Genomic DNA, 13791 nt, shown 5'->3' on the forward strand with positions numbered 1-13791 from the left:
ACTAAAAGCATTTGATAGTAATAATGGACATTGCTTTACTGTCATCACGATATGGTGGCCTTGGGATTCATACCAGCCCACTTTGGCAGGAAAACTATGGAGCCAGAAAATGACATAATCCTTTTAAATGTTTTTAAATTACTTTAAAAATAAGTCATAAAGTAAAACATTCAACAATGTAGGAAGAACAAAATTACATGTTTTTAAAAGTAGTAAGAAGATTCCCTTAGGAAGAAACCTATGCAACTAATTTTCCCCAGTAGTAAAACATATAATAGATATATGCTATCTTTATTAGAAGAAAAAGAAGAAAGAAAAGATATGTTCATTTAGAAAATACACAGTGGGCTCGGCTCCTATAGCTCAACGACGAGGGTACCAGCCACGTACACTGGAGCTGGTAGGTTAGAACCCAGCCTAGGCCTGCCAAACTACAGTGACCACTACAACCAAAAAATAGCCGGGCATTGTGGTAGGCGCCTGTATTCCCAGCTACTTGGGAAAACGAGGCAAGAGAATTGCTTAAGCCGAAAGTCTGAGGTTGCTGTGAGCTGTGATGTCACAACAGCACTCTACCGAGGGTGACCTAGTAACACTCTATCTCAAAAAAAAGAGAGAGAGAGGAAATACTGAGGGTGACCTAGTAACACTCTATCTCAAAAAAAAGAGAGAGAGAGAGAAAATGTACAAGTGCATAAAAAGATGGAAAAGAAAATCATAATTGCCCATAATTACACCACCCAGAGATTACAAAGTTAACAGATTGGTGACTATCTTTTTAATCAACAAGAATGCACATGGCACATAGGCACAGTTACCATCACCACAACATGGGATTATTATATTGTCTTGGTGTTATTCTGCCAAGATTTTTAAATAGCTTGCACATTGTTACACCTAGCATCACTGCGTAGACTAAAACCAAGTCACGCAACCCATTCTAGGAAATGCACATATTATTTCCTTCCCTGAACATCATTTCATCCCTTTCCCAAATTGTTACATTGTTGTGAAACCTAATACATTTGGAAGAGGTGCTTGACAAAAGTCAGACGGTAACCTGGGATTCAGGAGACCCAGTCATATGTCCTTTAGAAAACAGTCATTTTTCATCTGGACCTCAGTTTCTTTACCTATAAAGTGAAGCTGGGCAGACCCGATGATCCTAATTGTTACTTCCAGTGATTTTTATAATTCTGTTATTCTTGTGATTGGCCTTCAGCGTTTGTAAAACATCCACATATGCATATCCTAACATCTCATCAGGCCAATGAAATACTCTCAGCTCTCAGGTAAAGACACAGAACTCATTCAAGTGCGGCTGTGGCATGGTACAGGGCATTCATCACACGTTACTGGTGAATTGTGGTGAGGACTGAGGTGCCAAGGCAGAGAGCCATGGAATAATGAACAGAAAAGGGCAGAACCAGACCCTCAGGAAGTTATTCACTCAGGCAAGGATTGCACTGTTGTGGTGAAGCCCCGATTCAGGGGTGGTGATCACCATGTGGATGAAGTGGGACTTTAGAGTTGCAGGGCCTAAAGCAAGCAGCCTAGGAGACTGAAAATTTAAACTGAGACTATTTCATGACTCCAGCCCCCATAATGTTCACTGAACTGGAACATTCAGTAATGAGCCCAGGGTCTCTCTTTACTTATCAAGGCAGATTTACGTTCTCAGCAAACATCTTTTCCTTGAGGCCCTAAAGAACAATGTACCCTGGCATATGTGGACCAATATTGAGGGAAGAGAAAAGTGGAGACTTAGAAACAGTTACTCTCCAATCCAACTTGAACTTCAGACACTAGGCTTCTGGCTAAAGACAACCTATATTGCCTGCCTCATTTCCTCCGTTCCTTTTTAACCTCAAGCCACAAGGGAGAAGAAATGAAGTGGCTCAATTACCTTGCTGAAGTCAAAGAGAATAAAGCTGAATGGAGTGAGGAATACGTGAAAGAGCCTCTCAAATCTCCAGGGGTCATTGAAATCAGCTTCTGCTCCTTTGTGTGGAAGGAGAAAACAGCACAGGCTTCTGTGAACTGCACTGCATTGGCTTAAAAACTGATACCTGCCGCCATTTAACGCTGCTTGCCAACGCTCTGTGCCACCTCTAAAAGCTCCAAAGGGCCTTTTCTGCAGATGAAAAAGTAGGTCAAATTCTGTCTTGAAGTCACACCAAAGACTTCCACAGAAAGGTTCATCAATAGCCATTTTCTCTCCTATCTGATGGCTAACAGCACCCCAGAAAGTTTATGAAGTGCTATTACATCGTGGGTACTTAGATGTTTCCAGAAGTCTCTAAAGGTACATGAAATTATGGATCACCGAAATCCATCTAATGAGGACACTGTTCTCACGTTTTGGAGTTAAATTTCACAAAAGTTATAATCGTGAGTTCTCCTTAATAAGTTCCAGTCTTTGTATATAAATTGAAGGATTAAAACAATGAGATACAGATCAAAGTTTTAATTTTAGTCCCTGGCCTCAGATTTAATTTAAAACTCTTAAATTATGCAGAGAATTGCATCTCCTTATTCTTACAGCTGTTTGAAAAAGATTTAATTATCTTCCCTAACAGGCAGACACTACTTTTGCCTACCAGTTCTCTCAAATGAATGCCTTCCAAATATGTTTGTTGAGTTCTTAAGACTGATCAGGCCCTTTCCCATCCATCCTGTGCCTTCAGCTTTCTGAGCTGAATTTCTCTGGGAAGCTGAGTTAGCGTGTTGAAAGTTTATCAGCTCCTTAGGTAATCCTCGGTGTCCAAAGGGCATCCATCCTGAGTGAATCTTCCAAACACAGAGACATCACCCTCATTGCATAGCTGGGTCTCAGTGCAAGACACCTTTACTTGGATTCTTAAAATTTAAGCTTAATTTGAAAATGGTCAGCTTCTTAGACACAAATTCATGGACTCCTCCACTCTTCTCTTGGTTGGTCCTTGAATTAACTGTTCTTTGTTCTTAAGAAAATAGTGATACATAAATACGTGTGTGTGTGCGCGCGCGCGTGTGTGTTCCCGGATCTGACACAATGAGTCTAAGATGGAAACCAGACTGCTCCTTTGCCTGGACAAGAACCCTAAAATTTGTAGTAGAGATGGAGTTCCTCACAATGGAAGTTTTCATCAACCTCAACATAGTTATGTAGTTCTCTAAGTGACCCATCAGGTTAGTCAAACTGTGGGATTTTGGAGGAGTTGTTTATGGAGTCATTTTTGTCACCTAGATTTTGAGGATGACCTCATACGCTCTTTGTAAGAAGGCATTCCATTTCTTGCACGGCTCACATCTGCAATATTCCACCTTGAGTTATACTATTTTATGTGAAGTTATAAGCTTGCATCAGTGTGCATAGCCTCAATTATCTTCTGTCAAGAAGCTCTCTTCTTTGCTCTGGTTTTCGCAATGTTTTCATTGATATTCTTATGTTAGAATTAGGACATGCACTAGTAAAGGATAAAAGAAGGGATTTAGATTTTAGATGAAGACTTTAATGTGTTTTGAATGTTATTCAAATGTTAAGACTTTTTCTTTTAAGTTTAGGTTTTATCTCTATACTCCTTGGGGAAGTCTGTAAAAATCCACACGCATTTATTAAATTTCTATCAATATGTTAGGCATGTTGGACAGAGATGCTAGAACTACAATCAGGAGTGTCTTAATTTCTATCTTGATGATATTTATAGTTTACTAGGGGATGCCAAGCATATTATTATACTATAATACAATAAATTAGTTTTTCCTTTTGCTTTCAATGAACACGGGTACTAATAAGCACTTTCTACTTTATGTGGTTAGATTTTTATTTAAAATTTGATATAACAGTGGTTCTAATTGTCTCAAACAATGTATTCTCACAAACTAAAGTATGTTGAAAAATGAATGAAAAGTACACAGTGTAAATAAACACATAGTAAAATACTTGTTAAAGAACAAATAAATAAACACACGTATCTATTTGTCAAGGTAGTTGACCCCTCTGGTCTCTCGAGTGCTTTAGCTCATGTGCAGAGGAGACGGAGATCCCAGGGAGGGTTTGTATGCAAGTATTAATCACTGAGGACAAAGAAAGGAAGGTTCTATCAGTCCCCAGCTCAACCCACCCCATAGATGAAGACAAGATGATAGGATAAAATTGAACCACGGGTTAGCCACCAGACAGGGGAACATGTACTGGTGTCCGTAAGAAATAATATATTGCTTCAATTGCCTGGGGGGTCCTCCTTGTTAAATACTCGCCCAGACCAATGTCTTCAAGGGTTTTCCCTGTACTCTCTTCCAGTATTTTTATAGTTTCATGTCTTAAGTTTAAATCTTTAATCCAGTGAGAGTCTATCTTAGTTAATGGTGCAGCTTCAAAAACACACTACTGGGGCCTGATCAAACTAAAAAGCTTCTGCACAGCCAAGAACACAGTAAGGAAAGCAAGCAGACAGTCCTCAGAATGGGAAAAGATATTTGCAGGCTATGTCTCCCACAAAGGTTTAATAACCAGAATCCACAGAGAACTCAAACGTATAAGCAATAAAAGAACAAGTGACCCCATCGCAGGCTGGGCAAGGGACTTGAAGAGAAACTTCTCTGAAGAAAACAGGCGCATGGCCTACAGACATGAAAAAATACTCATCATCTTTAATCATCAGAGAAATGCAAATAAAAACTACCTTGAGATATCATCTAACTCCAGTAAGATTAGCCCGTATCACAAAATCCCAAGACCAGAGATGTTGGCGTGGATGTGGAGAAAAGGGAACACTTCTATACTGCTGGTGGGAATGCAAATTAATACATTCCTTTTGGAAAGATGTTTGGAGAACACTTAGAGATCTAAAAATAGATCTGCCATTTGATCCTTGTACCTCTACTAGGTACATACCCAGAAGACCAAAAATCACATTATAACAAAGATATTTGTACCAGAATGTTTATTGCAGCCCAATTCATAATTGCTAAGTCATGGAAAAAGCCCAAGTGTCCATCGATCCACGAATGGATTAATAAATTGTGGTATATGTACACCACAGAATATTATGCAGCCTTAAAGAAAGATGGAGACTTTACCTCTTTCATGTTTACATGGATGGAGCTGGAACATATTCTTCTTAGTAAAGTATCTCAAGAATGGAAGAAAAAGTATCCAATGTGCTCAGCCTTACTATGAAACTAATTTATGGCTTTCATATGAAAGCTATAACCCAGTTATAACCTAAGAATATGGAGAAGGGGGAGAGGGAGAGGAGGAAGGGAGGAGGATGGGCAGAGAGAGGGTGATTGGTGGGATTACACCTGTGGTGCATCTTACAAGGGTACATGTGAAACTTAGTAAATGTAGAATATAATTGTCTTAACACAATAACAGGGAAAATGCCAGGAAGGCTATGTTAACCAGTGTGATGAAAATGTGTCAAACTATTTATGGAACCAGAGTACGGTGCCCCATGATTGCATTGATGTACATAGCTATGATTTAATATTAATAAAAATAAATAAATAAAAATAAAAAAATAAAAAGAAGTGCAGGCATGTCTTAATGATACTGTGGGTTCAGTTCTAGATGATCACAATAAAACAAATATTGCAATTAAAACAAGTCATACCAAAAAAAAAAAAGAAATAATATATTGCAGTATCTCAACATAGGGAGTTGAATCATTCAACTACTTTTGTGTTAATCACACTGTGATGCTATATCAGAATGTAAGAAAGACCTTTGGGTTCCTCTGGCACCTGGAAGACTTGCTATTTTGCAAGTCTTGTAACTTCACATAAAATAGTGTAACTCAAGGTGGAATATTGCAGGAGAATTACATTAACATCTCTATTGTTATAAAGAATTGGTAACAGGCATGAGTCAAGAGCCAGACGATATTTTCAAAGTAAATTTAAAAATCATCAAATTCACATGAGAAATGGACTGTTAGAGATTTAAAGGAGGATATGGAGACCCATGTGTATTGCTAGTGGGGGCACAGGTCAGAGGGTTTTTGATTGTTTTGGTTTGGATGTAATTAAAAAAATTATTATAAACTAATTCATACCCAAGCCTCTGGAGAAATTCTGTGTACATGGATTCTAAATTCCTTGGGTGCTGCATTTATAATCTCTGCTTTGCAATATTCTTCAGAATGGATAAAACAGCACCAGGCACAGTAGGCATTCAACAAAAGCTTAGTTTGCAAAAAGGAGAAAACCCAAGAGAGAATTTAACATCTCTCTTTGCTGAAATGTTTTTCAACAAACTGATCCCAAAGTCATGACTATTCTTAGAAAGCCGGAAGGGACATCTTGGTAGATTTATTGATTAGTGTCTGAGATTGTAAGAGCAACCACAAGGCAAACTGTCTTGGGCACTGATGATTTGCCCTGTTCTTTCTCCTCCTTGATCTTTGCTACTATCTGTCCCCAGCCAAGGGTTTATACAGGGGCTTAGGAACTAGGCAAAGTTTTTTCCCAGTAAATGGTTCTTTCTACCACGGAGAAGCAAAGGAAAGGCAAGATACAATCCCTGGATTGACTCCTGGTTCCAATACTCAGTAGTGGTGTGATCTCAGGGAAGTTCCTCCACCGTCCTGTGCCTCAACTGTGCCATGCATTAAATGGCAGTGATGAGAACACACCTACTCCCACGGAGTTGCTGTGAGATCTAAATGAGATAATCCACGGGAAGCACTCACAAATCAGAACATCTAGGGCTCAATAAATATTGGATAACGAATTATCATCATTGTGTCAAATTTCAATACTTTTCAACATCTCAGAAACACGCTGCCTTTCTTTTTTATACCTTGCTTATCACATGCGTCTCTCATCCCTTTGCTTTCATATGTGATCCAGAGGGGAGCAGAGAAACTGAGGTTGTTTCTGCATGAGGATTCTGTGAGCAGTCTGTGAATCATTAGCTCAGAAGCTCACAGTCAAATGTGAGGTCCTTAGGGCCTCCTGATGTTTAGACGGTCCTCTTGGCTTGGTGCTCTGGTGGAGGACAGGAGAGCCTCAAGGGCCTGGATCTGACAGCCGAAGGCAGCAGATTTCATCTCTGCTGTTGTAGCTTTGCCCTCTCAAGTGGAATGAACTGACTTGTTATTTTTTTCCCCTCCTTATACCCAGAAGGCATGAATTCACACATCTTAGCACCAGATTCCCCAATCTGTTCCCACATCACTCAGCCCACTTTGAGATGCCTGCTGATCTTTGGTACATGGAAAGCAAAGTTGAACAGATGACAGCCTGGCCCTGTCCCTCAAGTGTGTTCTCCATCATTTGTATGAAGGTTAGAGCTGACTAGAAGCAAAAGCACTTGTTTCAGATGCTGCTATGTTCTGTTCCAAGAACTGAAACAACAATCTGAATTCTGCCTCAGTGTAAACCTCTGATGCTTCAAACCAGGATGCTCCTCTGGGTATCATAATAGGGTCCCTGTGTCTGGGAAAGGGACTTCAGATTCACCATGCAGGTAAACACAGGGTAGAGGACTGGCTTGGAAATGGAGCCCTTCCATAGAGGACCCGAAAAGTTTTATTTTCTTTCTTTCCCCCAAGATCTTAATATAGAGTACTTTGTTTTATATGAATTTCCAGAATGATTTCTGAGGAGACTTTATATTGAGTGAAATACACATTAAAAGCATACATACTTCCTTTCTAAAAGGTTGTATTAGTTTGTAGTCCCACCAGCAGTGTAAAAGTGTTCCTCTCTCCACATCCACGCCAGGATCTGAAGCTTTGAGACTTTGTGATGTGGGCCATTCTCACTGGGGTTAGATGATATCTCACGGTGGTTTTGATTTGCATTTCTCTAATAATGAGGGACCACGAGGATTTTTCCTATGTTTGTTAGCCATTCATCTGTCTTCATTATAGAAGGTTCTATTTGGCTTTTTTTATGTTGATTAATGTGAGTTCTCTATAGATTCTACTTATCAAGATTTTGCCCTATTTGCATCTTGATTTTTACAAAGGGAATCTATCCATTAACCATCACCTAGATCAAGTATTGAAAATTGCCAGGACACCTCAAATCCTTCCTGCCACTTCCCCTTCAAACGTGCCTATTCTCACTTACATTTCCACGTGTTAGCTTTTCCTTCCCTTTCCTCTCCCTTCTCTTCTCTTTCCTCCCTCCCCCACCTCCTCTCCTCTCTTCCCCTCCCCTCCCCTCCTCTGTCTTTCTTTTCCTGAGACAGAGTCTCCCCGTGTTACCCAGGCCAGAGTGCCATGGCCTCAATTTTACTCACAGCAACTTCCAACTCCTGGGCTCAAGCAATCCTCTTGCCTCATCCTCCTGAATAATTGAGACGATAGGTGCCCATCACAATGTCTGGCTAGTTTTTCCATTGTTCGCTATTTTTAGTACAGATAGGTCTTGCTTTGCTCAGGTTGGTCTTGAACTCCTGATCTTGAGTGATCTCCCACCTTGGCCTTCCAGAGTGGCAATATATATATTTCTTTATGCCCAACTTCTTTACCTCAATATGACATTCATCCAAAATTTTGCATGTAAGCTTCATTTCGCTCTTTGTCATTGCTATAAGATATTCTACTCTGTAAATATAATGTAATTTCTACCTTCTGCTTATGATAAGTGCTTAGGTTGCTTCCAGTTAGGGATCTTATGAGTACTTCTGCTATGCATAGTGTCTTACATATATTCTGATAAAATTACATAGGCATTTCTAATGAGTATATATTTAGGAGTGGAAATGCTGGGTCATAGGTAAATATATATATGTTCAGCTATACTATAGTAGTTAATGTCAAATGGGTCTCTCAAGTGGCAGGGCCAACCTGTACTTCAAATAGAATTGTACGAAAGACCAGGTTCTCCACACTCTCAACACTTGGTATGATGACAAGATAATTCTGATAGTCCACAGTAATATCTTATGGTTTGAAGTTGCATTCCTTTGTTGAGTAAGGATGCAGAGAATTTTTTCAATGCTAATCAGCTACTTGGTTGCTCTCTTTGAGAAGTCCCAGATTAAGCCATCTGTGCGTTTTCTTTACTGTTGACAGTGTTTTTCTGATTAATTTGTAGGATTTATTCATATTTTCTAGTTATAAGTCTTTTATTAAAATTATGCATTGTAAAGATTCTCCCTTACCCTCAGGGCTCAGCCTCACTTTTTATTCTCTAAAAAGTCTCCTTTGAAGAACAGAAATTATTAATTTTAATGTAGTCTAATTAAAAATTAGTACAATTATAAAAGAATTTATTAATATAATTCTGGTAGGTTTTGTTTTCTGTTTAAAAAAATTTTTGCCTAATGCAAGTCATGAAGATACTATTCTGTGTTTTCTTTTAGACATGATAGTTTTAGCTTTCAAAATCAAATTGACAATGCATCTAGAATTACTTCTGTGTATTATGTAAGATCAAGGTTAATGTATTTCCACATGCATACAGCATCACTTATTGAAAAGATTATAAATTCTCTGCTGTATTGCATCTCATTTGTCATAAATAAAGTGGGTATCTATGTGTGTGCACATCTCATATGTAAACATAAAATAAATCTGGATATTTGATCATTTAAGTCATCCAAATTTGTTAGTCATCTTCAAAATTATCTTCGCTACTCTTGAGCTCTTGCAATTTTGTATAAATTTTATGATTATATTGTCAATTTTAACACAAAATAATGCTGGTGATTTTTATTGGGATTGCCTTGACATTAAGCTCACTATATAGAAAATTGATATCATTTAATAATATTGAGCCTTCCAATCCATGATTGTGGCATTTCCCTCATCCATTTAGGTGTTTTTCAAATTTTCTTTCCAATTATGTTGTGGCTTTTTAGGTATAGGTATTGAAAGTAAGTTGTTAGATTTCACTACAAATATTTGTTTTTTTTTTTGATGCTATTAAAATTATATATACATATATTACATATGTATGGTTTTCTATTTGTTTAGGGGATTTACGAGTCCAGACATTAAGACTTACTCTAAATCTAGAGAAAATAAAATGTGTTTGAATTAGTAATTAACATAGGTTTGAAAATCAGATCAAATGAGCAGAACGCAGTGTCTGTATATTGTTTTTTTTTTAATTGGAAATACTTGTGTCTGTATATTGTTAATTGACTTATGACAAAGGCTTATAGCAATTCAGTGTGAGAAGAATGGTCTTTCAATGATATTGGATCTGTCAGATATGCATATGGCCAAAATACAGGGTGGCCATAAACTTTGTGTGACTATTTTAAATTGCACATGAACTTTATGACGAACCTGAACTTGACCCCTTCTAAACAGTTTTGCTCAAGACAGATCATAGACATTAATGTGAAAGCTAAAGAGAAACCTTGTGATGTTGTATCTTCAAAATCCTGGATTAGACTCAGACTTCTTAAACAAAACACAAAAATCCATAATTCTTTTTAATGTATTTACCAATACTATTTGAGTTCATCATAGCTACCATTTTAGTCTTTGTTTTCTGTGTAGTCTTTGTTCCTGTGTTTTTTTTCTTTTCTCGCCTTATTTTGGATTAACGAAACAACTTTAAAGTTACTGCAATTCCCCTGTCAAGAGCTTGACAATTAAACACCCTCTTATTACTCTTTTAGTTGTTACTCTAGATCAATGATTTTCAACCTTTTTTATCTCACGGCATGCTTGAACCTACAGTTAAACTTCATGGCACACTTAAATCATGGTGATCATAAAAGAACAACAACAACAAAAAGAATATATTTACTGTGTTTTGAACTAATTTGAAAATAATTTAATTAATGATCCTTAAAAAATTTCCACAGCAGACCTGAGGTCCTCTCATGGCACACCTATTGAGAAGTCATTGTCCTGTATATTGAAACACACATTCTGGATATGCAGGATTCTAATTAAAGTACTACTTTTACCCCTTCACAGACCTTTCATGGACCTTAATGCACTTTAGCTCCCTTTAATTTGCTCCACGTACTGTGTCACTGTTCTAATGTATTTTGCTTCTGCATACATTTTGAATCCCTCCGCTGGTTACCATTGTTCAATATAGTTATCATTAGTTTCAGTTTACCCTCTTCCTTGCACTTCTTTTCTCCTATTATTACAATTGAGTTAATGGCTGTGTCTGAGGTCATTTTCTTTAAGCCTTAAGAATTTACTTTTAATATTCATTTTTACAGAAATTGCCTTCTATGGCACTTATCTCAGTCTCTGCCTATCTAAAAAATATCTTTAATATATACTTTCATATTTGTGGTGTCGAGCACTTCAAAGACGTCATTCCATTTTTTTCTGAGATACTCTTAAAACTTTCTCTTCATATTTAGGTTTCAGTAGTTTGATTACAATATCCACGGGTGTTTTTTCTTTGAATATATATATTCTTCTTGGAGTTTGCTGATTCTCTTAAATCTATGTATCGATATGTTGGTTATCTTTTTAAACATTATCTTGGCTCCTTATCTCTTTCCTTCCCTTCTGAGACTACAGCTACATGTCTGTTAGTCCTTCGTACCATTTTCCATTTGTATCTTATTATTTTTTCTCTATTCTCTGTTCTTTTCTCTTATGTTCTAGAGGGTCTATTTCCTACTGTCCTTCTATTTAATTCCTCCTGTGTTCATAGAGGTTTTATCTATTATAAACCAAAGTTCATACTATCAGTTACTTTATCTGATTATATTAGTTATGTGTACAACTTATATTTGATATTTATTACTTATAGTGCTCTAGTATTAAATGTTTCATGTTTTCTCATACTCATGAATATATTAATCATTATTATTTGACAGTATATTTTAAATAAATACTATATTTCAGCCAAAGGTGGTTCTTTTTCTGTTGGTCCTGTTTCTTGATATACCTGATTCTTTTTTCCCTTTTTGGTCTGGTTTCTTGATATACCTGATTTTTTTTAAATGACCAACATTTCGTATGCAACAAATAGGTAAAACTTCTAGTTTATCTTACTTTCCTCTAAGGATGATTCATTTTAGTTTTTAACAGTTTGGAGTTGGGGAAAATCACCCTAACCCATTCAGAGACTGGAGTGATCTTAGACTGAATTTCAGGGTTACAGAGAGTGAGGTCTAGTTCTGGTTTATCCTTCCTCCTAGGATAGGGCTGTCCAAAAATGCTAAGAACCAAGTTTTGTATCATTCACAGAGCCATATTTCTTGATAAGCCCTGAACTCAACTTCTTCTCTTTACAAAGTACAATACTTCTGAAAACTGTGCTTACCTTCTCCTCTCAGTGACCACTTCTTATTTATCCTGTAGCACTTGGGCGTCAAGGACAGGTCTGTGCTCCTTTGCTATGCTGCCCTTCTTTCTGGGATATGACTTCATCAGTCTCAGCTGCCTTAGTGTCCTTGAAGTGCAATTTTTATCTCCTGAGCCTCCCAAGTCCAACAACTATTTAGCCAATACTCTCTGCCTAGCCTTCTACTGGGAATCTGAAATCTGAACCTCTTACATACTGTGCCATATGAATTGACAAAGTTCTTGAGACAAAATACAGCAGCTGGACCCACTCCAGTGACTATCCCATCTCTCGGGAAAAGAAGTTTAGCTTTTCCGTCTCTTCATCGTTCCCTCATGCTCTAAGCCTCCCCTTCTTCCCCCCCCTTCCTCCTCCCTGTCTCTCTCAATCTAAATATACACATTGAATTTGCCACAGGCTAATCTGCTATAGCTTCAGGAGAAGTTCCCAAAGAGTTTATTTACATAAAATACTAGGGACCAAGATTGGCCTAAATTGGCCTATATCTTGCTAGTTCTAACTGAAGAATTCTGGGAACTTTAGAGTTTAGAAGACGGGTGCGGTTGAAAGGCATTCATTAAGGAGATAATTAGGGAAAGATTATCGGCTGACAGCAATGGTTCTTTTAGTAGCCCTGGAGCCATGATCTGAGCCAGAGTTTCAAACTCATTATTTTTCCTACAGGAATTAAAATACTAATAATTTTGATCAAACCTGATCAAACAACCTTAATCACTTCATCCTTCCCCCTTTAAGTCATTCTCCAGAGTTTCTGATTTTTCTCTACTTCCAGTTTTGCTCTTGTTTTTGGTTTATTTTTCTTGAAGCACAATGCACAACCTATCAACTTGTTGGAATTTATATTCTTGGGCCCCACCCCAACCTACTGAATCACAGTCTCTGGAGATGCAGCCAAGAAAATTGTTTTTTCCCAGGCTCTCCAGGTGATTCTTATGCGAGTTAGAGAGAGGCCATTGGGCTACGGGAAGAGGGATATCAGACTTTCAGCTGGCAGTCAATATTACATATTTTAATAACACATTAATAACTTTTAAAATCCCTTTGCATCCACAAGGTCTAACACAGTGCTAACCATATATATTTTAGGTACCCAGAAAACACAGTTGAAGATAGGAATGTACAGTTTAAGAACTGAAATACCTTTAACATAAGGGCGCATATTTTAAGAACCATCTTCCTTAAGTTGACAAAATTCTTATACATGCTAAAATACCTAAGATCAGTTTCATCTTATCCACTATCTAAATAGACATTTCAGATAATCATGGTCTGGCAAATAATAGTTAATGTTTATAATGATATTCTTAAAGTGTTACAGAAATGTAAACCTTCCACTGCCAAAGAATTTATACTCAGTTATGTTCAGATTATCTTTAGTGCTATCTGAATGACCATCATGTTGGCTTTGGAAAAGAAAGTCAAGACTTCAGGATGAGAGAGGATAAAAGCATTAGAATCTTTTAGGTTGATTGGTTATGTGTGTGTATTAAATTATTCTAGGTAGAGCATTAACATATTTTAAGAAAATATTTTGCTAAAAAGTGCCAATAAAGC

At 37.4% G+C, this 13791-nt stretch overlaps 1 protein-coding gene across 5 annotated transcripts in view; it reads right to left on the bottom strand.

The window, feature by feature from the left end:
* The window catches only part of SORCS1 (sortilin related VPS10 domain containing receptor 1), a 521473-nt gene that overhangs the window by 62142 nt on the left and 445540 nt on the right, over positions 1-13791 (bottom strand). The window lies entirely within an intron of this gene.

This window comes from Nycticebus coucang, chromosome 3, assembly GCF_027406575.1.
Source record: "Nycticebus coucang isolate mNycCou1 chromosome 3, mNycCou1.pri, whole genome shotgun sequence".
Lineage (NCBI taxonomy): Eukaryota > Metazoa > Chordata > Mammalia > Primates > Lorisidae > Nycticebus > Nycticebus coucang.